This window comes from Microtus pennsylvanicus, chromosome 3 (genome assembly GCF_037038515.1).
Source record: "Microtus pennsylvanicus isolate mMicPen1 chromosome 3, mMicPen1.hap1, whole genome shotgun sequence".
Lineage (NCBI taxonomy): Eukaryota > Metazoa > Chordata > Mammalia > Rodentia > Cricetidae > Microtus > Microtus pennsylvanicus.
Genome location: NC_134581.1, coordinates 139164576 through 139188499, shown reverse-complemented (window position 1 = coordinate 139188499; position 23924 = coordinate 139164576). Strand labels below are relative to the sequence as shown.

Sequence of the window (23924 nt, the reverse complement as noted above, 5' to 3'; positions counted from 1 at the left end):
CAGTGATTACGGAATGCCCACATGGCTGTGTTGTCATGGGACAAGGTCTTCTAGTGGGTTGAAGGCAGAGGTGGGGCTTCTGATGGTGGGTCCTGTGCGCACTCAGAAAGATATAGGGCTTCCCTGAGGCTATCTGGTTGGAGGACCATCAGAGTGCTGGAGGGTGGAGCGGGTCTTCTTTTAAAAAATTACATCTATCTATCTATCTATCTATCTATCTATCTATCTATCTATCTATCTATCTATCTATCATCTATCTATCCATCTATCTATAGATCAATGTGTGTGGTTTAATATTAAGGATGGAGAATGTTTTGGAAAACTCATCCTGCGGTGATGTCAGCCCCAATTATAACTGGGCTATGATGCAGCTCGAAATTAAGCATCTCCATCCAGCAAGACCTGACTACTGTCACAGGCAGCTGAGCGCCTCTCATTAGGGACTTGGGGGCTAAAGACTGCTGTCATCTCCAGCATCTGCCTTGATGGTTCCCATATGCTTGGCTGAGAACACTAGGGATTAGAGAAGCCACATCAGTTCTTTTTGCCCACTTGTGGTCCCTGCTAGAATTCTGTAACCATGGAAGGAAACCGACGAGGAGAAACTGACACGCAGCCTGTCACTGCAGCTTGACAACTAGCTTAGGTGGTGTGGGTGATGCCCACTTTACAGATCAAGAAACTGAGACTAAGACAGGGAAATGGCTCAGTGGATGAAGTACTGTGAGGACCTGAGTTTGATTCCTTAGAATCTGTGCAAAAAATTGGGAGTGGCGGGGTTCATCTGTAACCCCTGTGCTGTTATGTCGAAACAGAAGGTGAAGCCGGGAGAGGCCCTGGCAGCCACTGGGGCATCTGACCTCTTGAAGAACAAAGAGATCCTGCCTCAAACAAGGTGAACTGTGAGGACCAATACCTAAGACTGCCCCAGCTTCCTCAGGCACACACATATGAACACACACACACATGCACACATGCACGAACATGTATGTGCGTGTGTGCGTGGGGAAGTGTGTAAAGGAAAGAAATTGAGAAAGGCTAATGTGCTGATTGCCAGGTCGTTGTAAATGAGGCTGGAATCCAATCCCAGTTTCATTTTATTCGTTTAGAAGTTGCCGAGGATCAAACGCAGGACCTTGTGGCTACAAGGCAAGTGTTCTACCACTGAGCTACATCCCCGACCGTATTTCATTAAGACCCATGCTATTTCACGAGTGTTGCTTCAGCTCCAAAAACACATGCCTCCTCCTCTTGCTGTTACGGTGAAATTCAGGAAGGAAGCTGTTTCCATGGTACCCTGCTTTCCTCTCCCTGCGATGCACCTGCCCCGCCAGGGCAACGGTACTGCGCATCCACTCCATTCTCAGGAGAAGGTCCTGGGAGCATCTTCCGTCGGGGAAATCCACGGGGTGGGGCCCCATGGCTTGGAGAGCAAAGAGGATCCCGCAATGTGTCCTCAGAAACAACTTCCCATGCCACTTTGACACCTTTTTGACGTCCTGAAGACAGCTGTGAGCGGCAGCAGTTTGAAACTGAACACCCACCCCAATTCCACATTCAGGTGGCAGTAAGCAATTCCCTAAAGTGTGAAAACACGTCAACGGAAGGTGAGACAGGAGCTGTGATTTTATTTCTAGGGATGATTGGAAATCTCAGAACACCTTCCAAAAGGATCATGTTTATGCAAATGGACCACTTTACCTGGGTGGGAAACATGCAAACAGCTCTCCACAAGGAGAAAATGAAAAAAAAAATCCCCCAAGGGCAGAGCCCTAAATTCTTTACTGATCTCTTGCCAGGATCTGAAGAATTCCAAAGGCGTTTAGGTCTACAGTGCGGATGTTCTACAGATTCTAGTGCCGTTAAAACGTGCGTGGGAGGGTGTCCTTATCCAGATGAAACAGGTGGAACAGGGACAGGGGCGGAAAAAAGATTCTCCCTCTGATTTTTTTTTTTTAGTATTGTCTTCTGTTTTTTCCTTTTGAAAAGATTTGTTTCTTTCAAATCATGTGCGAGTGTGTGTGTGTGTGTGTGTGTGTGTGTGTGTGTGTATGTGTGTGTGGTCCATCCGCCCGTCTACATTAGTGCAGGTGCTCACAGGGGTCAGAAGAGGGCATAAGATCCCCTGGAGCTGGAGTTCTAAGCGGCTGTGAGCCTCCCGAAGCCTGGGAACTGAACTCAGGCCCTCGGCAGGTTCCCTTAACTTAGGCCCCATCTTTTCATCTTCCTGTTTTCTTTTTAAACAAAACTAAGTACTTCATTTTAAAGTAAGATTTGCCATGTTTTAGTTAACCAGAAATAGCTGATTTTATAAGGAACTCTACCCTCCCTTTTAATGTCTCAGGAAATACAGAGGTAGGAGAGCAAGACCAGAGTCTCACAGCCAGGCTCCATCTCCTCCGAGGCGACATTCCGGACACTATCCCTAAATTACAGCCCCTTCTAGCTCCTGATAGGACACAGGCACTCAGCGGGCGGCTCCTGATAGGACACAGGCACTCAGGGGGCGGCAGTGGTCATTTTCATTTAAATACTTTAAATAGCAGAGAGTTGAAAGAAAAAGATCTGAGATGCCAGGAAGCTGTCAACACTTGGGAAGAGATTTTCAACTCCCAAGTGACATCACTTGGCAAGGCGTTAACCAGGTAGCCCCATCCTCCCAGAAGGGTCACCCCCAGATGACAGACCCACAAACTCCATGAGCCACCAGTGTGTGCTCTGCCTCCCCACAAGAGGGTGGTTTATCCTTAATAGGGATGGTTTTTGATTGTGATAGACGGTGTGGATGATACACGGATAGCGGCTGACTCCTGATGGTCTGTCTGTACCAGAGAGGAGGCCCACAGCTCGGAGAAACCCCTCTGTGGAAACTGTGTCATGTGACCCAGTGTGCTGAGTGACCTCTCCTTTACTGTTCTCTGCATCATTGCCAACTACTCACAGGGCCGTAGGTCCAGCCGAGGAAGGCCTCCTGTCCGTGAGAAGATTTTCAAGAAGGCCTCTTTAGAAGCTACCCTCCGTGTTACAAGATGGCCAGCTCAGAACACATTCTTTGTTTTAAATTGGCTCTCACTCTGTTGCCTAGGCAGGCCTCAAATTCCAGGTCTCAAGAGGTCCTCCTGCCTCAGTCTCTTCAATGGCAGTTGGGTCTCCAGGGGTGCCTCACCGTGTCTTGTGTAAGTACCTCCCTGAGCAGCGAATCTCACTCCAGGAAAGCTTTGCCTCAGGAAGTGATTGTCAGTGGTGGGGCTGTGACCAAGGAAGAGACCGATCTAATTGTGGAGCTGGTCTTGCTTCTCTCAGTCCCTTTTGACTTTGGCTCCGGAGACAACTTCCTGATTCATTTCCTGTAGGCAGCCCTTGCCTTCAGGGCTGCTTCGAGTAACCCAACCCAAGATATCCAGTTGTGAAGGGCCTGGGCAGGAAGTGGTGAATAAGGGATTCTGGGTGACATCCCAATGACCACTAGCCTTCTGTGACTTACTGGGTGGCTCACTGCAGTGAAGGGAGTGGGGAGTCAGGGTGGATAGGGGAAGGGGGACTGGAGATGTAAGTAGAGAGGAGCCTTCATCCTGGAACCCAGCTGACCTCTCCTGCAGTGAGGCAAGAGTTGCAGCTCAGTCAGCAACTGCTTAAGGCCTTTCCGCTTTCCCAGATGCAGACCTGTGATTTCCTAGGACGCTCACTAGAAGACTCATTTACAAGGCCAGGATGCGTACTAACCCCCCTCTTGGCTCCTGGTTTTGCCCTGTCAGGTTATAATTCCACCTCTGATGTCTCCAGAGCTCACTTATCTCACTTATCAAAAGAGAAGGGAAGAAAATAAAATACTGTTTCTTAGCAACCTTTTGAGATGCACCTCAAGAGTCACCAAAATGGTATACAGAATTATTGCTAAGACAGTTACTTCTGTCCTTAGAGGAGCCCGGGCCTGCACATGGGAGTGCATAACTCATCGTAACTCTCTCCTCACGGGCCCTCAGGTGTGCCTTGTATTTCCTTCTGAATTCTCTTTCTTCTACCCCTCCTATTTAAGTCTATGTTTAAAGTGTCTCAACCTAAAATAATAATAATTCTTCTTCTTCTTCTTCTTCTTCTTCTTCTTCTTCTTCTTCTTCTTCTTCTTCTTCTTCTTCTTCTTCTTCTTCTTCTTCTTCTTCTTCTTCTTCTTCTTCTTCTTCTAAGATTTTATTTATTATGCATACAGAGTTCTGTCTGCATGCCAGAAGAGGGCACCAGATCTCATTACAGATGGTTGTGAGCCACCATGTGGTCGCTGGGAATTGAACTCAGGACCTCTGGAAGAACAGCCAGAACTCTTAACCTCTGAGCCATCTCTCCAGCCTCCTTTAAAATACTTTTCTGCACTGAAGCCACCAATCCCAGTTTGACCCTCACTCAGGCTCCTAGATGATCAGAGGACTCCTGTGGCTGCTGAGGGGACAGTGTGTACCCATGTCTCTGTTCCTTACTGCTTTCTAAACTCCACCCAAGAATTGTGCTCCTGTGCTCCCTATCCTGAAAATCTGAGATGGGGTTTCTCTGTAGCTTTGGAGCCTGTCCTGGAACTAGCTCATGTAGACCAGGCTGGCCTCAAACTCACAGAGATCCTCCTGCCTCTACCTCCTGAGTGCTGGGATTAAAGGCGTGCACCACCACTGCCTGGCCCCCAAAGACTTTTGTATATAATGACACATTTCTCATTGAGCGGAGCCAGTTGGGGCTGTTGTGGCAATGGGGAAATTAACTCCTAAGACGTGGAGTTCGGTAGCTGTGACCTGGGCAGTACTCAGTTCAGTCATCCTTCCGTGTATTCTCCTCTGTGTGGCAGGGGTTTCTGGCCTCCAAGTCTCATTTCCCAGAATCCCCTGCCAGCCTGTTCCATTTACATCTTGCTAATGGGAAGCATTCATGGGGAAAAGTTTACAACAGGGAAAAAATGTGACCTGGTTTTGGTCACAGCAGTAAAAGTTACAAGTGATTGAGGATGTAGGGGGGCCAAGTGGTACCCATTGGGCTACCTGCTCAGTGCCCAGAGAGACTCAGCCTCCTGTGTGGCAGATCTGGCAAGGCTAGGGTCTGGCAGGCCTGGATATCACCTCGTTATTTGATTTGTATTCCAAATCTGCTCCTTGATCGTTTTTAGAAACCCATTGGAAGTTAGACGCCATCACGATTAGCACCCTGTGAAGAAGCCAGGGCCCCAGGCCTTGCAGAGGCAGGGGCAGCCCCACCTTCTTTCCTGTACCTCCATCTCTAGGGGCCTGGCAATGCCTGCAACATGCCGCTTCAGGGACAACTCTTCTCATTCCAGCCCTTCCAAGGAAGATACAGACTGACATGGGGCCTACCCTGTTTTAATAAGAACCACCATGGACTAGATGTGGAAATAAAATCATGGAGGAAAGCTTTCAGGTGAAGAGATAAAGGCTTTCTTTTCCCTCAAAGAGACGCTGCCCCAAAAAGTGGGGTGTGAAGACCACGAGCCCTAGGGGAAGTGGACAGTGGAGAGGACAGCCAATGAGAACACAGCACAATGACACATACACACGAAGATGCCATAGCGAAACCCTTCACTTTGTATGCTAACCTCAAAATTAATTTAACAATGCTGTGGCTAAAGGGAGAATTTTAAAAAGCAGTCTCCTTCATGACGATCAATCTCAACTGACACTATAGTGTGTGGGTTACACACTGGTGTATGGGGGATGCGGTAGGGTGTGGGGGATGCGGTGGGTGTGGGGAACTCAAGCTTCAGGACTGAGCAGACAATAGCAGCTAGCCATCTCCATCAGCGCGAGGGGGTAGGGGTGGGGGTGTGGGTGAGGGGTGGGGAAGGGGACGGATGACATGGATGGATGGACTGTCATGCTGTCTCAGAGCCTCGGGCCTTCTATCTGAAAGAACAATTCCTACCTCTCAGGACAGTGTGGGAGGATTAAAGAGACTGGGAAAGGATGCTTCTCTGTGCTGGGCCTAGAGAGACCATGAGTAGGCAATCTGCATCAGCTAAGTCACTGTAAGCACAGGTCCAATGGTCAGGGTGGGGCTGAGATGGGGAGGCACATGCTGCAGGCTCCAGAGTCCATCTCTAGTGGCCCACTACTGGATGGAGAACACACACACCACTGACGTATAGTCGAATGGGTCAAGCCCTAGACTGGGGCCTCTTTTCTTCCTTCCTTTTGTTTGGTCTCAGCATGGTCACAGCAGAGGGTGGGTTGGCCTGGCCAGGGCTGGCATCGGGTCTGAGAGTCCAGAAGGTTGACAGGCAGCACTTGGCTGAAGCTGGTAACTACTCAGAGAGGAGACCCCTGAGCACAGCCTGAGGGCCTGGCCCCCTGGGCACAGGGCAATGCCAAGGTCTGTGGTTCCCAGTGAATGTCGGGAAAGGTTTCTTCCTAAATGTTGTTTTGGAGTGCACGTTTGCCTTTGGGCAGTCCTGCTTGCTGTGGGAGAGGAGGCATGCATGTGTATCTAAGGGTTTCATTTTTGCTGCGTGTGTGTGTGTGTGTGTGTGTGTGTGCATGAGTGAGTGAAAGAGAGAGCATGTGTGACTGAGTATGTGTGTGTTAATAACACGGAAGCTCAGCATGTGTGTGTGCTCATGTAAGCTCCCTTGTATATGTGCTTGAGTATACGTGTATGCGCACAGTTGTGCATCTGTGTGCGCATGTGTATGTATGTAAATGTGTGTGCATGTGTATGTATGTAAATGTGTGTGCATGTGTATGTATGTAAATGTGTGTGCATGTGTTTTAATGTCTGTGTGCATATCTGTGTGCATATGCATGTGTGTATTTTACACACAGTGTAAAATCTGTACAGAGATGGGGAATTAGTTTTTTAATTTAATGTTAAAAATATTTAAGTGTATGTGTGTGTATGTGTGTGTCTATATGTGCCACATGTGTGCAGGTGCCAGTGGAGGCCAGAAGAGGGCACTGCATTCCTTGGGACTGGTGGTTATGTGCTACCCAATGTCAGTGCCGGTGCTGGGAACCGAACCCAGGTCCTTTGCGTGATCAGTGATTGCTCTTAACTGCTTAGCCATGTCTCCAGCCTCCCAGATGAGTGGATGTCTAAACAGCTGAAAGTTGAGGAGCCCAGCTTTTTGGAGGAGAGGGCAGCCATTGGCAGGCTCTTCAGCTGGGGCAGCATCAGTCTCAAAGGATTAACACTGCTATGATATTTGGGGCTATGATACTGCATCCATGGTGCGTGGAGCCCGATACCATTCAGGCTTGAAGGAAAAGGTATCCTTTGTCCCCGCAGAGACAGCAGGACTTAAAAGAGAGGGAAAGATCAAACAACTGGGTCTGTCTATCCTGTGTTCTGTCAAGGTGAACCCCCCCCATGTCCCATTGGGCTATTGAAGAGGTCATATTTTGCCTCTGTTTAAAATATTTTCCTTACCCTGAAGGCTGTTTTGCTAGGTCCAAGCCTTCAGATGTGTGGTGTACACACATGCTGAAAATCAGAGGAAGGCTGGGGCCGGAGGCGTGGCCTGCCCACTGCCACTCTCTGCTGTGCTTAGATGGGGTAAAAGACCAAGCAGCAATTTCCCACAAAGCAGTTGGTGGCCTAAGGCAGGGTTGAGCATAGCAGAAGGAAGTGAGGCCCAGAGAAGGCTGGTGGATGGTCCAGGAGAGGAGACCGGCTCCAATGCTCTCTTTCAGTTGGTACGAAAGCAGAGGCAGGGTCTTGGGAGAATAGCAAATATCAGACATTTGTCTCCTTCTTTTTTCTTGGCAATGCTTTCTAATAATACTTTAACCATTAAATATTATTTTATTAATATGAAAAGTTTACTTAAAAGTTTTTTTTCTTTGAAATGTTGTTATAAGAAGACATGTTTTGGGGGCAAAAATAGCAACTTCATCACCAGCAAATTAATTCTCCCTCTTGAAATATATGAATTCTCATGAACGGCTTAGTATTTTCCTGTAGAAGGGCTGAGGGGCTGTGTGAACATAAACACATGTCCTCTCGTCTGCCCGCGACAAAAAGTGCCAGGAGCAAGGAGTCAGAAGGCATACACTCAGGCTGGACCTGGCCTGTTGGGCGCAAGTCCCTGCTCCTCTGTCCTCAGGTTCCCCCACTAGTGTGAATGGTAAAACCACCTGCCCCACAGCCTTGCAGAGAAACCCTCCATGCTATTTTGAATTCTGCTGAGATGACTGTGTAAGACCCCTGAACTCTCCCCCTGGCTTCTCTGATTAACAAGTACCACTTGCCAGCCTCAGTGGGATGGAGTGGGCTCCGTCTTTCCATCTTTCAGGTGAGGAGACAGGGGGTCTGAGGGGGCAGGAGTTTGTCTTAGGTCACATGACAAGCCAGGAGGGGACGGAGCCTTTGCTCCAGGCTGCCACTTCAAATTCATGATCTTGACACTAATTCAACTGCCCTGTGCAGGACCCAGACACTGATCTGAAAGGAAGACCCTTGCTTTCCAAATGACAGTGTGATTGCTTTCTAGCTTGGGAAGGTGGAGAGATGATGTCACCACTCTTTGAGGGCATAGTTGGCATGGGGGGCCTGGTCTCCAACCACTCCTGGTGGGTGGCATTGCTAGCCTGTTCGGCTTCAGATAGCAAGGCTATGGGACCATAAGGCTGGACGCCTCCTTCCAGACGCCAAGTCTGCCTTCCTGGTTCTTCGCAGCTGCTAGCAGCCCCGCCATGAGCAGCATTTAATTTTTGCTTTACGGTACGTTCTATTTTTGTTAAATAGATCAGTCTCTCCTGCAGGAAAACCAAATCGCTGACTAGTCGACCCCAAAGTCCGAGACATGCAATTTGCGGTCTGTTTGCTTCTTTGTCCACCAGGGTGGGCTGCAGACTGACCTGGGGGGCAGGCAGGACTCCAAGTAGGCATCTGGTGCAGCAGCCGCGGGGGCGGGGGTTAAGGGAGGGGGGACTCAGCTGCAGGAGGGTCCTGGCAAGGGTGGGGGTGCACAGATGGGAGAAATAGGAAGGGGCACCGGGAAGTAGTAACTAACCTGGCAGGTGACCCAGAAAGGGGCCAACTCGGGCCCCCTGTGAAGTTGGTCATTGTTAACCCAGAGTACAAGGAAATAATTTGCATGTTTTGAGAGCTAGGTCCAGGCCATAATAGGAGAGCAAGCTCAGTGTGGGGAGAAGCCTTATTTGGCTTCCCAGGGAGGGGGAGCCGCCCCAATGAGCACCTGGCAGGCAGAAGCCAAGATGGCGGTAGGATGGGGGTCACCGTGGGATACCACAGGCCAGGAGGCAGGGCACAGGGATATGGAAAGGTGGAAAGAGAGGGAACTCTGAGATGGCTGAGGAGCTCATTGCTCAGCTTCATTCTCCTCTTCAGGGAGACCCTCCCCCGCCCTGAATCCTTGTAAGAGACGCCAGCGTTTGTGCTCCTTGATTCCTCATGGTGCGGAAGGGCTGCATGGCACACAGCTCAGAGTTGAGGCAGGCGGGAAGGATGGGGCCACATTCTAGATCTGAATACTCTCAGCACACGCGGGACCACTGGGGCATGAATCCAATCTCTAATTTGAAATATTCTGATGTTAGTTGTGGGTACCTCCAAAGCGAGGGACAGGGTTTCCCAACAGCCTTTCCATGGGCTGAATGGTGACCTCACATTGTACATTAGGTGAAAAGGGGACGGGAGTGATTTCAACTAATGGAGGCTCTCTGGTTTGTTAGGGAAGGATTCAGGAGAGAGAGAGAGAACATCCCAAGTGAGCCCAGAAGGGCTAGGAACAGCTAGCTGGCGAAGGAGAGGCTGGGGTTAGTGAGCCAAAACCAGAAAGAGGAACAACATATGTGAAGGCCTCGGGGTGAGAATGCAGAGCATACTGTAAGCCGCAGACATAGCTCTAGGTGGGGACATTTCGGGAGAAAGGAAGTGTGGGTTTCCTTTCCAGAGCACAAATCACGAAGTAAAAGATGAATCGATACTGAAAGCCCGGGACAAAGCTGGGTGGGCGGTCAACAGAAGGGAAGGTGGTTCTGGGAAGGGCTGAAATCCATGTGCCACTAGCGTCCAGGTTATCCTTGGAACCCCCGAGGAGCCCTCCAAAGGCAGCGACCCCAGCAGAGGGACAGAGAAGGCGGAGAACAAGCAGAGACCCGAGACAGAGAAGCCAGAAGGGGCTGAAGGGAGATCACGGTGTTAGAAACAAGAGCTCGTGTGGATGCGAAAGCTCTGTGTAGCTATCAGGTGCAACCATCAGGAACAAGAGTGTTGGAGGGGACAGAAAGGCCTAGTGACATCATCGCTTCTGGTGGGATACCTTAGGAGCAGCCATTGTGGACAGAATCACACTCACCCAAAATGTCACCTCTGCATGCATGTTGGTAAGAGATACTCACCAACAAAATAGAAACAAAGAAAACAGTACACCTAATCAATGAGTCAAAGAGTTGGTTCCTCGAGAAAATTAACAAAATAGACAAGCCTTTATCCAAACTAACCAAAAGGCAGAGAGAGAATATTCAAATTAACAAACTCAGAAAAGAAAAGGGGGATATAACAACAGACATGGAGGAAATTCAGAGAATCAACATGTCATACTTCAAAAACCAGTGCTTCACAAAATTGGAAAATTTAAGGAAATGGACAATTTTCAGGATAAATATCACTTACCAAAATTAAATCAAGACCAGATAAGAAAATGAAATATACCAATAACTGTTAAAATAGAAACAGCCATCAAAAGTCTCCCAACCAAAAAAAGCCCAGGACCAGGTGGTTCAGCTCAGAATTCTACAAAATTTTCAAAGAACTAATACCAATACTCCTCAAATTCTACTTCAAATTCAATAGAAAGCAGACGGAACATTGTCAAACTCTTTTTATGAGGCTACAATTACCCTGATACCCAAAACACACAAAGAAATTACTAAGAAAGAGAATTACAGACCAATCTCACTCATGAACATTGATACAAAAATACTTAATAAAATACTGACAAATAGAATCCAAGAACACATCAGAAAAATCATCCACAATGACCAAGTAGGCTTCATCCCAGAGATGCAGGGATGGTTCAACATATGAAATCAATGTAATTCACCATATAAACAAACTGAAAAAAAACCCCACATGCTCATCTCATTAGATGCTGAAACAACCTTTGACAAAATACAACATCCCTTCATGATAAAGGTCTTGGAGAGAGCAGGGATACAAGGAACATACCTAAACATGATAAAGGCAGTATACAACAAGCCAACAACCTACATCAAACTAAATGGAGAGAATCTGAAGAAGGACGCTTAAATCCCACACTAGCTCAGAACTGAGAATAATAGGTGGTTATTTATTTAGGGGTAGACTCACAAATCAGAATTCTCTGCTGGAACGGAGAACAGAAACCAAATCCCACAGCTGGAAAAGAGGCCCGATACATGCTTTCCATTGGCATAAATAGTGTAAGAGGCCACACCCCAGTGGGCGGTTAACTTAAAGGCTATTGGCTGTATGATTTCCTACAGCAAGAAACTCAAAGTGATCCCACTGAAATCAGGAACAAGACAAGATTGTCCACTCTCTCCACATCTATTCAATATAGTTCTAGCTAGAGCAATAAGATAAAAGATCAAGGGGATACAAATCAGAAAAGAAGTCAAACTCTCTCTATTTGCTGAGGATATGATAATTTACATAAGTTACCCCAAAAACTCTACCAGGGAACTCCTACAACTCATAAACTCTTTCAGTAATGTATCAGGATACAAGATTGACTCAAAAAAATCAGTAGTCCTCTTTCATATAGATGGTAAAAGGGCTTAGGAAGAAATCAGAAAAACATCACCTTTCACAATAGCCACAAATAACATAAAATATCTCAGAGTAACTCTAAGTAAACAAGTGGAAGACCTGTATGACAAAAACCTTAAATCTTTGATGAAAGAAATTGAAGAAGACACCAGAAAGTAGAAAGATCTCCCATGTTCTTGGGTAGGTAGAATTAACATAGTAAAAATGGCAATCTTACCAAAAGCAATCTACAGATTCAATGCAAAGTCCAGCAAGATTCTTCACAGATCTCGAAAGAACGGTACTCAATTTCATATGGGAAAAGCAAAAAACTCAGGATAGCCAAAACAATCCTGGGCAATAAAGGAACTTCTAGAAGCATCATAGTCCCTGACTTCAAATCTACTATAGAGCTACAGTACTGAAAACAGCCTGGTATTGGCATAAAAATAGACAGGAGGACTAAATTGAAGACCTGGATATTCACCCACATACCTATGAACACCTGATTTTTGACAAAGAATCAAAAATTATAAAATGGAAAAAAGAAAGCATATTTAACAAATGATGCTGGCATAACTGGATATCAACATGTAGAAAAATGAAAATAGATCCATATCTATCGTCATGCACAAAACTCAAATCCAAACAGATCAAAGGCCTCTGAATAAAGCTAGCCACACTGAACCTCATAGAAGAGAAAGTGGGAAGTACACTTGAGTGCGTTGGTACAGGAGACCACTTCCTAAATATAACTCCAGCAGCACAGACACTGAGAGAAACAACTAATAAATGGGACCTCCTGAAACTGAGAAGTTTCTGTAAAGCAAAGGACACGGTCAACAAGACAAAACGATAGCCTACAGAATGGGGAAAGATCTTCCCCAACCCCACATCAGACAGAGGGCTGATCTCTGAAATATACAAAGAACTGAAGAAACTGGTCGTCAAAAGAACAAATAGGGGCTGGAGAGATGGCTCAGTGGTTAAGAGCATTTCCTGCTCTTCCAAAGGTCCTGAGTTCAATTCCCAGCAACCACATGGTGGCTCACAACCATCTGTAATGAGGTCTGGTGCCCTCTTCTGGCCTGCAGACATACACACAGACAGAATATTGTATACATAATAAATAAATATTTAAAAAAGAACAAATAATCCAATAAAAATGGCGTACAGACCTAAATAGAGAACTCTCAGCAGATGAATCTAAAATGGCTGAAAGACACTTAAAGAAATGCTCAACATCCTTAGTCATCAGAGAAATGCAAATCAAAACAACTCTGAGATTCCATCTTATACCTGTAAGAATGACTAAGATAAAAAACACTGATGACAGCTTATTCTGGAAAGGATGTGGGGTAAAGAGAATATCCTGCACTGCTGGTGGGGGTGCAACTGGTACAGCTGCTTTGGAAATAAGTATGATGATTTCTCAGAAAATTAGGCAACAATCTACCTCAAGACCCAGCAATACCACTTTTGGGTATATAGCCAAAGGATGCTCAATCGTACCACAAGGACATGTGCTCAGCTATGTTCATAGCAGCATTGTTTGTCATAGCCAGAACCTGGACACAACCTAAATGTCCCTCGACTGACAAATGGATAAAGAAGATGTGGTACATTTACACAATGTACCACACAGCGGGGAAAAAAATAATGACATCTTGAAATTTGCAGGCAAATGGATGGATCTAGAAAACATGATATTGAGTGAGGTAACCCAGACCCAGAAAGACAAATATAATAATATCTACTCACTCCTAAGTGACTTTTAGACATAAAGCAAAGAAAAACCAACTTACAGTTCACAACCCCAGAGAACCTAGATAACAAAGAGGACCCTAGCAGAGACATACGTGGAATCTAATCTGCATGGGAGGTAGAAAAAGACAAGATCTCCTGAGTAAATTTGAGCGTGGGGATCATGGGAGAGGGTAGAAGGGAAGGGGAGAGGAAGGAAGGGGAACAGAGAAAAATATATAGCTCAATAAAAAAATTAAAAAAAGAGATACTCACATGGGAACATTTGGAAAGCTGCCCATTTTGTGTTTTTTTTTCCCACTCTCTCTCTTTCCTCCCCCACCCCCCGAGTTCTAATCTCACAAACACACTACTTCACTGCTAGAAATAATATCTGATGATTCATTTACAACCATGCTTGGAACCAGCCTGTATCCAGCTACAACCCCGAAGAAAACCTACCAAAGGATAACCCCTCCCCAAAGATGTTCAAGACCACTCCCACAGGGCATTTAAACTGCCCTCCAGAGAACACCTGGGAGCATTTGTATCCATTAAACCTGGGCTTTTTCTAATTTGGTTCGATTTGGTCTGATTCGGATTATTGTGTCGGCGGAGAGGCTTATTAGGGTGTAGAAACTTTCCAAAGAGGACCATTGTTTACCACATTTATAAGTGGATACTAGCTGTACAGCAAAGGATATTGAGCCTATAGTTCATGATCCTAGAGAAGCTAAGTAACAAGCTGAACCCTAAGAAAAACATACACAGATCCACCTGCAAAGGGGAAATAGACAAGATCGCCTGATAAAATTGGGAGCATGGGCGTGGAGGGAGTAGGGAGAGTGGGAGAGGAAGATGAAGGGAAAGGGGAGCCTGGAGTAGAATTTAAGGGACTGGAATAGCTGAGATGGAGGAAGGACAGAGAGGGAGAACAAGGAAAGAGATATTTTGATTGAGGGAGCCATTATGGTGCTAGCAGGAAACCTGGCACTAGAGAAATTCCCAAGAATCCACAAGGATGACCCCAGCTAAGACTCTAAGCAATAGAGGAGAGGGAGCCAGAACTGGCCTTGGCCTGTAGTAAGACTGATGAATATCTTAATATCACCACAGAACCTTCATCCATCAACTGATGGAAACAGAGGCACAGACCTGCATCTGAGCACTGGACTGAGCGCCCAAAGTCCAGTTGACGAGGAGTGAGAATATGAGCAAAGAGGTCAAGACCATGGTGGGGGATGCCCATTGAAATAGAGACAGTTTACCTGAGCTAATGGGAGCTCACCAACTCCAACAGGACAGGAAAGGAAACAGCATAGGTCCAAACTAGTCCCTCTGAATGTGGGTGACAGTTGTATGGCTGGGACAGACTGTGGGGCCACTGGTAGTGGTACCAGGATTTATCCCTACTGCTTGTACTGGTTTTTTTTTGTTTGTTTTTTTGTTTTGGAACCTATTCTCTTTGGATGGATACCTTGGTCAGCCTAGATATAGTAGGGAGGGCCTTGGACCTTCCCCAAAGCAATGTACCTTACCCTCTCTGAGGAGTGGAAGGGGTGGAGTGGGGGCTAGGTGGAGGGAATGGGAGGAAGGGAGGGAGTAGGAACTGGGATTGGTATGTAAAATGAAAAAAGACAGTTTGTTCTCTTTTTAAAATAAATAAATAAAATATATATAATAAAAGGGGGAAAAAGAGAAATCATATCTGCAAACTGCAACACATTTGCATGAAGTAAAATAATGCACAAGTGAACGATTGGGCATTTTCAGAATGCCCGCTGTAGGAACGGGCTTGAGAAGGACATATGGACAGAAAGGGCAGGTGGACGATTTCTGAGCTAGTGATGTTCACTGTCAGAATGGATGGTGAGGACCAGCTCACTCCATGCTTTGTACCGAGAGGAGGTGAAAGGGCAGAAACAGAACCTAGACACCACCCTGAGGGTGGGAAAGTGGTGGTGAGGGGGCCAAGGGGTTCTGAGCTCTTGTTTCCCTGTATGTGTGCTCCTCTGCAAGCTGTCTGTGCACACACTAATTCATCACAATAAACCATTAGGACCAGTTTCTGAGCAAAGCACTGTGCTGACTCCAGGGTTCCTGGGGCTCTAAAGTAGCGGGCCTCTCTTGCTTTTGGTCCAACTGCAAGGCCAAGGGCCTGATGGGACTGTTCTGATGTTTGCTCAGGGGGTTCATAGGCCCTGAGGATGTTACCACCTTCACATGGATGAGCTAAGGAAGAGAAGGCTCAGGTGAGTCCTGAATCTCAGTTCCTCTGTGTGAGTTGGCAGCAGGCAGTGCCTGCCTGCCCCAGGATAGCAGAAAACAGGCAGGGAATGTCCCAGGATACTTCCAGACCTAGTGTTCTGTGGCATCTGGTGAATCACCACTTATACCTCTGACCATCAGGCCAGACTAGTAGTCGGGTGTCACCTAATTGAGAACTCATTGTTTGCCTAGGCTCCCTCCCCAGCTCCCCAGATAGCAGAGAGCAGGAGACTATCCACCTAGTTCACAGCCTAACCCTAACAGCTTCTATTAAGTGACAGATGCAGGCAGCAAAAAGGGAGGCAGGACTGCTTGACCGCTAGCCTTAGGGGCTTCTCATGGGATGCTCAGAAACCAGAATGTATGATGTAGGAAGCCAGGCAGACTGCTTGCACAGCCAGATGTCTTGGTGTGGTTTACAGGGCTGGAGTAGGGCTGGGGCTAGAAGATGAAGGGAACCTCTTCTCTCTTTCTTACTCTGGCCTGAGAGTCCTCATCCCCACTTCCCATGGTTACTCTAAGACCCAACCTTTGAGACCTGCTAGCCATTCCAGAGTCTAGTGCTCACATTGCTAGAGTCTGTGCCTGTTGTAATAGACATTAATTTTTGTTGCTTGGCAACTTTTGGGTGCTAAGAGAACCTGGTATTAAGTGAGATTGTGTCAGCCAGAATCTGTGATGACCCTTCTAATGCGTGGTGGCCCCTCATGTCAGTTTGGGGACATGCCCTGGTATAATCCCTTCCTCATTGAGTGGGGTCAACCTATGTGAACAGTAGGGTACTACAGACATGGCAGAGTGTGGTGTCCAGACATAGGCCATGAAGAGACACTGCAGCCTGGGTTACTAATAGGAGCAGGAGCAACCACTGTACCACAAGGACACTCAAGTACCCCTGTGGCAGGAAACTGAGTTCTTCTGCTAAGAACTAGAACCAGCTTGCCAGACATGAGAGAGGCTATCTTGGAAGTGTATCTCCAGTCTTTCCAGGTCTCAGGGGGATCACTGTCCCAGGTGGTATCTCATCTGACTTGGGTAAAACCCGAAATTAACCTGTAGGCCCCACCCATCCAAGGACCAGGTAACTTCCTGGGATGCTGGGAACTGTAGTTCTTGAAAAATAACAACCATGCCACATGGGAAAATAAAGTGGGTGAATGATTTTGTTCATAAAAAGTCCTACAACATCTGTGTCAGGGCCACTCAGCTGGGGATTCCAGGGAATGGTCCTGACCAAAGGCCATCTTGGTCAATATCTAATTAAAGCTTGTTTCAAATTTGACTCAAACGGTGGAATTGGTTTGGCTCTGTTGAATCTCAGGATTAACATTGGGAGGCCCCAGTGAGATAATTCTATCCCAAATTCTGAATCTAGGCTCTTTACTCTAGCTCCAGGGACTCCCACACCCCCACAGCAGTGACTGGCCATGCTCAGAAAAGGGTATAGTAAGTATTTTTTAATAGAGGCCTCCTTTTTTGATAAGCCATAGAAGCTTCTTTTATGCTAATTTCTTGGGACAATCTCCTGTCTGGTTTCTGGATTCTGGTTCTGGGGTACCCTATCTGGGTACCTAAGTGGCCTAATGAGGCCCACCAAATCCTTTGTCCAGGGCAAGGGAGACATCCTATGGCCCACTGGTTATTTCTGGTTAATTGGGAGCTTAGCCAGAGAGCCACAAGTTGTTTTCTGACCTACCTTGGAATTCTCAGGATACCCAGGTGATGTTGGAAACTGAGTCAGGAAACCGGGAGAGACCCAGACTTGGCACTGTCAACAAGATTCCAATGCCCAGGCTGCACAAAGGAGCTAGGAACTATAGGGGCATTCCACCACTGGGAATCAAGCTGTGGGTTTGGATCCAGGGAAAACTCAGAGAGGGCCAGACTTTGATGGGTTCCTAGCATCTGAGGTGTACAAAAAAGGCTTTAGAATGTTTCTCTTAGTCGGACTGGTGGGCCGCTGAAGCTGAGGACTCTGATTGTTAAATGTTGTTGTCTCCTGTTCTCTGCTATCAGTTGGCTCTAAGTTTTTCATCGTAGCTTTGGTTCCCGGTCTTATCTATGGCTGTACCTGTCTTTCTGACTCAGGGCTAAGTGGATGAACTAATGACCAGCCTGATAAGTTGGAGCGGCTCTTGGAGGGCCCAGGTGGGCAGTATGGAGCCCTACAACTATGGTTCCTATAAGCAGGATGCCAGCCCTGCCTCCCTGCCTCCTGCCTGGGTCTAGCTGACAAGGAGGCCCAGGCCTTGTGATTTGCAATGGAACTTTACATTCTAGAGTACCAGGTATGGCTACTGAGCCTCGACCGTCGGGGCCTCTGGCTCTGCACCCACCTGCTCATCAAGATGCTCTTGGAGGGGTCACTCCTAAAATAGTGACACTTTGGGGGCATGGAATGCAACAGCAGTACGTGTCGGGTGCAGAATGCAATGCTTGGGGCCAGTGGGCAGCTTTGAGAAACCCAGGGTCCCTGTAGGGAAGCTGGAAGCCAGTCCTGCCATAGCACCGCTATGCCCATGAGAATCAGATTCAGCAGCTAGCAAGGTGCTCCCCTCCTTGGAGTTACAGCATTGGAGGAGGTAAGTTTTGTCTGTCTGTTTTGAATGTATGGCTATGGCCACTGTGTGTCTCTGACTGGTCTTGAATGTGTGAGCTTACTGTGTTCTGTGTTTCTTGGTTGTAGCTCAGCTGTTACTATTGCAGCCAGCTGGGCTCAGAATTTATCTCTGGGGGTTCTGGCTACTGAATCTAATGTAATAGGGATTCAAATGTTATTAGGGTATGGGTAGTATTAAGGTTATTTTATGCTGCTCTACTTTATTAAAGGGCTGGCTCTGGAATTGGGTTATGGCTCACCCTTTTTGAGACCCAGGCGTGCTTTTAAAACCTTTATGTCTGGGGTCAGAAACTGACAGGGAGAAGGGAAAGAGCAGGACAGCTAAGGGATTATTGGTCTTTTAAGTTTATCGGGTATAGCTAAAAATCTGTAATATTTGTAACAAACAGTTAACTTAAAAATTCATAACACGGGGTTGGTAATTAAAAGTGAGCACATAGGTAATCTTAAAGGAACCATTCTGGGATACAAGCACCACATGGCTTGTGGCCATCTCTAGGCAGCCATGTGGTTGGCAGACATATTTGCTAGGGTTGGAGAAGACGGATGTCATGGCTTCACCGCCATCTTGACTAAGGGCAACCACGAGGAGGCAACAGGGTCTCTGAGGATATTTTTAAATTGGGTTAGGATTTTTGTATGATGATTCCTGTCCTGTCTTTTAAACCGGGTTTATAAGGATAGGATTTGAAAACAATGCTGGTGTAACGAGGTGTTCAAGCTGCACCTCTGCGCATTCATATGCAAGCAGTACCTTGGTGGCAGCCAGACTTTGTAACCTAAGACTCACCCAGATGGTATTGATCTTAGAGACATGGAATTGTTTGCACAGTTGGAGCTTGGTTTTGCCTTCTACAGATTATGATTGTGCCCTGAATCTTCACTCTTAAAATAAAATAGGTGCTTGATTTTGATATTGCAAGAACACACAGTTGAGAGGCTTGAAGCTGCTTTAAAAGAAAAGTGCAGGGTTTTACAGAAAATTTAAATAAAAACCCTGGATATCTTTTAAAGAACAGCTTTTAAAAATATTTAAGTTTATGCAGGGCGGTGGCAGCACACACCTTTAATCCCAGCACTTGGGAGGCAGAGGCAGGTGGATCTCTGTGAGTTTGAGGCTAGCCTGGTCTACAGAGTGAGCTCTAGGACAGGCTCCAAAAAGCTACGCTAAGAAGACCTGTCTCACTGTGTTCTTTAATTGTCTACTACTTAAAGATCAAGAAAGTGAAGTTGCTAATCTCTCTATGGACTGAGCTCTTGAAGAAAGCTTCAACTCAAAAACTGTTATTTTTATTATAAACTGTTAATGATGAACATCTCAAAACAGTTCTGAGATATTCAGAACTATACTTATAGTCATGCTAACTACTAATGTCATCAGTTGCAGGAAAAAAGATTTATTTAGCCTCCTGTATGTGTTTTCAAGATACAGCCTAAAGCAAATAACTAAAAACAAACTAGGGATGTTTAGCTCATAAAACTTTATATATAATGATTGCTCAAACTTGTCAGAGATCTGCTGAATATGGCATTTAAGATGTTTAATGGGAAGCCGGGTGGTGGTGGCGCACGCCTTTAATCCCAGCACTCGGGAGGCAGAGGCAGGTGGATCTCTGTGAGTTCGAGGCCAGCCTGGTCTACAAGAGCTAGTTCCAGGACAGGCTCCAAAGCTACAGAAAAACCCTGTCTCAAAAAACCAAAAAAAAAAAAAAAAAGATGTTTAATGGAAAAAGCTTACCATGACAGAGACCCCTAGATCCAACAGTAACCCCCAAGGTCTCCGAGAAGATAAGGGACACAGTGACAATGACTCCACCAACACTAGCCACTGGGTAAGACTGCCCCAATGCCTCACCTGCTGCCAGGGCCTGGCTCGAATTATGGAAAAGCAGGAAACTGGAGAGTTGATTGCCCCACTTTTCCTGAACAAAGTAAGGTCAGTTCCCCATGTTCCTCCTCCACAGGAAAGCCTCTCATCTTCTGGGCCAGGTGGCCAAAGACTGATGATGTTCTGGTATCTCTGCCTCCATTGCCATGGAAACTACAGAAGTCTGGGTTGACTGTCTAGAAAATGAACTATGGACTGGCCGCTGTCATTTTAATTGATACAGAGGCCATTTGGATTATCCTTCTTGGTTTAATTTGTCCTTCTTAGGTCTCTGATGGCACTGACGGCTAGGCTAACTGTAGTCTTGTCAGCTAGGCAGCAGCAGGCAATGAGCTCCTTCCCCCAAGGCTGAGCCCACCTTGTTAGCTCATTAGGTCATTGGCTAGTTAAAGCCACTAGGTTTCTTGTTAAGAAAAGGCAGACAGGGTTGCCTTGCTCCTAGCCTTTACCTTAAAGAATAAACAGGTTTCAGGTGTAATTTTCCACTGAAGAAATATGCTTTGTAATGACTGCTCTCAGTAATAACTACTTGTATCTCTGATAAATGATAAGATAAAAGAATTATTCTGGGGTATATAAAGGTTTGAGGCTATACAAAGGCTTAAATAGGTTATGAGGGTCTTAAAATGATTTAAGGTATGTAAAATTAAAAAAATGTTTCAAATTTCCTTTCCCCTTCTATGCCAATATTCTACAAAGATTCAATGTTTTAACACTGATAAATGGAGTTCTGATAAACTGGAAGAGCACTGACTGCTTACTATTCAATCACAAGCTAAAGATTTTAAATTTCCTTTGGTTGTCTTCTAAGTATGGACTTGGAGGTGCTTCTCACTGGGCCCAAACCATGCCTGTCCAATTTACATATCCAGACGGAAGAAAACTACTCATGATGTTTAACCCAATGCTATAGCTGCTGCTAGGACTCCAAGGTGTGAGTCTGCTCTTGCTGTTCTACAGACACCTGCTGACTGCTTCCCTACGGTGTGGATGTGAGTACAGATTACAAACAGTAGCGATGCTAGCACATCTAAAGCTTTTACGCCTCTTTGTAAGCTAAAAATTCATGTAAGCACTGGGGAGCCAAAGAAGGCACAAGAGTGGGAGCCACCTGTCACAGGTGAAAGGACTCCAGGTGAAGAGCGCCTAAGTCTCCCCACCTGTCTGTTCCTGAGCCAGGGATCACCCACAGACTTCAAACTGCTGAACTCTGGACTTGCTGAAAGCTGACGTGAACCAGTCCAGCTGATGTAATTGCTCCATGTCCTTCCACCTAGATCAGCTAATCAGCTGCTTCTGATGAAGGTCCCATTTCTCAGCCTTTGACTAGCCTTTCAGCCTTCCTGAGCCCCGACAATGACGCCTCAGTTTCAGCTGGAAGTAGTTACAGGAGAGAATATATTATTCTTCGTCCCTCAACAGGCTGAAATGCTAAGTCAAAAGAAAACTCCCTGGCATAGGGGACAAAATGACTACCTATAATGCCAACTGGCAAACCAGGAAAGTAGGCCCAGATTTATCAACTGGTAAATTCATTACAGTTCTACAATATGATAGGGCATTGGCTTGCTTTATGTAGAAAAAAAGAGATATTATATGGGTTTTAAGAAAGAATTGTTGTTTCTAACCGGGCGGTGATGGCACATGCCTTTAATTCCAGCACTTGGTAGGCAGAGACAGGCGGATCTCTGTGAGTTTGAGGCCAGCCTGGTCTACAAGAGCTAGTTGTTGTTTCTATATAAACCATTTGGGATTATAATCTGGCTTTACTAAAAAAAATATTACAAAAAGGGGACGTGAGATAAAATAAATGACTGATGTCCCAGCCATTTCCAGGCTCTTTCCAGATAGTAACTCTTATGTCAGCCATCACAGGACCTTTGGCCCTTCTGTTTCTGCTAATTACCGTTGGCTCTTATATCACTGAGACAATAACTAAATGATAATTTCTACCTGGGTACCATTAAACTCATGGTTATTAGATCCAAATATAAATAAGTACTTACAACAGAGTCAAGGGTTTGACCCAGGATACAACTCAAGGGGAGATTGTAAAAACTGAAATTAACCTGTAAGCCCCAACCACCCAAGGACCAGTTAACTTTCTGGGATGCTGGGAATTATAAGTATTGAAAAATATTAACAGAGCCACATGGGAAAACAAATAGCCAAATGGTTTTATCTATAAAAAGCCCCATGGCATGTGTCCCAGGGCCACTCAGCTAGGAATTTCAGGGGATGGTCCTGACCAAAGGCCATCTTGGTCAGTATTTCATTAAAGCTTGCTTCAAATTGGGCTCATATGGTGAACTGGTTTTCCTCTGGTGAGTTTCAGGATTAGCAATTGTAGAAGAGATCTCATTCCAGAGCCTTCCAGCTGAATCATTCCTGAATTACAGACCCACAGCCACTGTGAGCAGGAAAAAGGGTTCGTATCTTTAAAGCCATGGCAGGAAATGGAATTCACCCTGGATGGCACAAAGGAAGAGATTATTAAGGTTCTTACTGGGTGGAGAGCTGAGTCACAGGGCACAAGGGAAGGTGATGTGCCTGCCACAGACTGGCAATAGCCGGAGCTGTGTCCATACTTTAGAGCCCAAGGGGAAAAGAAATAGTGTCCCCAGGGCCTTCTGTATGTGGGTGATACAGAGAACCCACAGCCACCGTGACAAAACACAGCGAGAAGGACAGAGCTACTACAGGAGTCTCAGAGCACAGAGTCCCAACTGTCCCTTTCCTTTTCGCTGCCTGTATTATCATTGGAGAATCCCAACATGAAACTAGAAGACAATGGATCTGTGTGATACTACCCACTGCCCAGGGCACAGGGCAGAGAATGGGTTAACGGCAGATACAGTCAATGAAAGAGGTGAAAGGTCAACACAGATCCACATAGCCAGAAATCTACACAGCTGGCTCTATGCAAACATGGGCCCAGTGATGTAGACAATCAGTATAACTGCTCTTGACTAGTTAGGGAACAAGCACATGACTCAAGCCGATCAATCAAAGCTAAGGGGGCTTACAAGTGGCTATGTTGTGTGTTATTGCTTTTTGCTGGATGCGTTGCCCAAGCAACAGCCTGGAGAGTAAGAAGGGAGCTGGCCTAGGAAAATGCAGACCTAGAGATGGAGGGATGGGCAGACCTTAACTTGGACTTCTCATGATTTTTGTTCCTGTTACCTGTACCAGAGGAGTTGAGTGGTAGCTTCCTGGGCTAAGGTGGCAAGGACCATTAGTTCTAAGCTACTGATGAAGAAAATGAGTTCCAGTTCTCTGTCATCTGGAAACCAGTTCACTTGATTTCGTAGCTTTTCTGGTACCTCTCTATTGTTCACACTGTATATTAAAGTCCTCTCACGGGGGCCTTGTGCCCATGTGCTTTTCCTTGAAAGCTGCTTCAAACTGTCTTTAGAAGATGTGACAATTATCTCTTTTGGTTGGATGAGCAAGCTAGGTCTGGTGCTCACATCTCTTACAGATAGTGGTCCCAGGACGACAGGGGACCCAGGCTCTTTCCCGCTCCAGACAGCCTTGCTCATCATTTTCCCATTTAGCTCTTCCTTCTGTTGGGTCTCTTCATTGAACTGACGTTCCTCGGAGAGTCAGGTGAGAGTTGTAAGTGGGCAGGGATAGACAGTGGCGGTCACCACTGCCCTCGCG

At 46.2% G+C, this 23924-nt stretch overlaps 1 protein-coding gene across 1 annotated transcript in view; it reads right to left on the bottom strand.

The window, feature by feature from the left end:
- The window catches only part of Gabbr2 (gamma-aminobutyric acid type B receptor subunit 2), a 356062-nt gene that overhangs the window by 91903 nt on the left and 240235 nt on the right, over positions 1–23924 (bottom strand). The gene's annotated exons all lie outside the window — the stretch shown is intronic.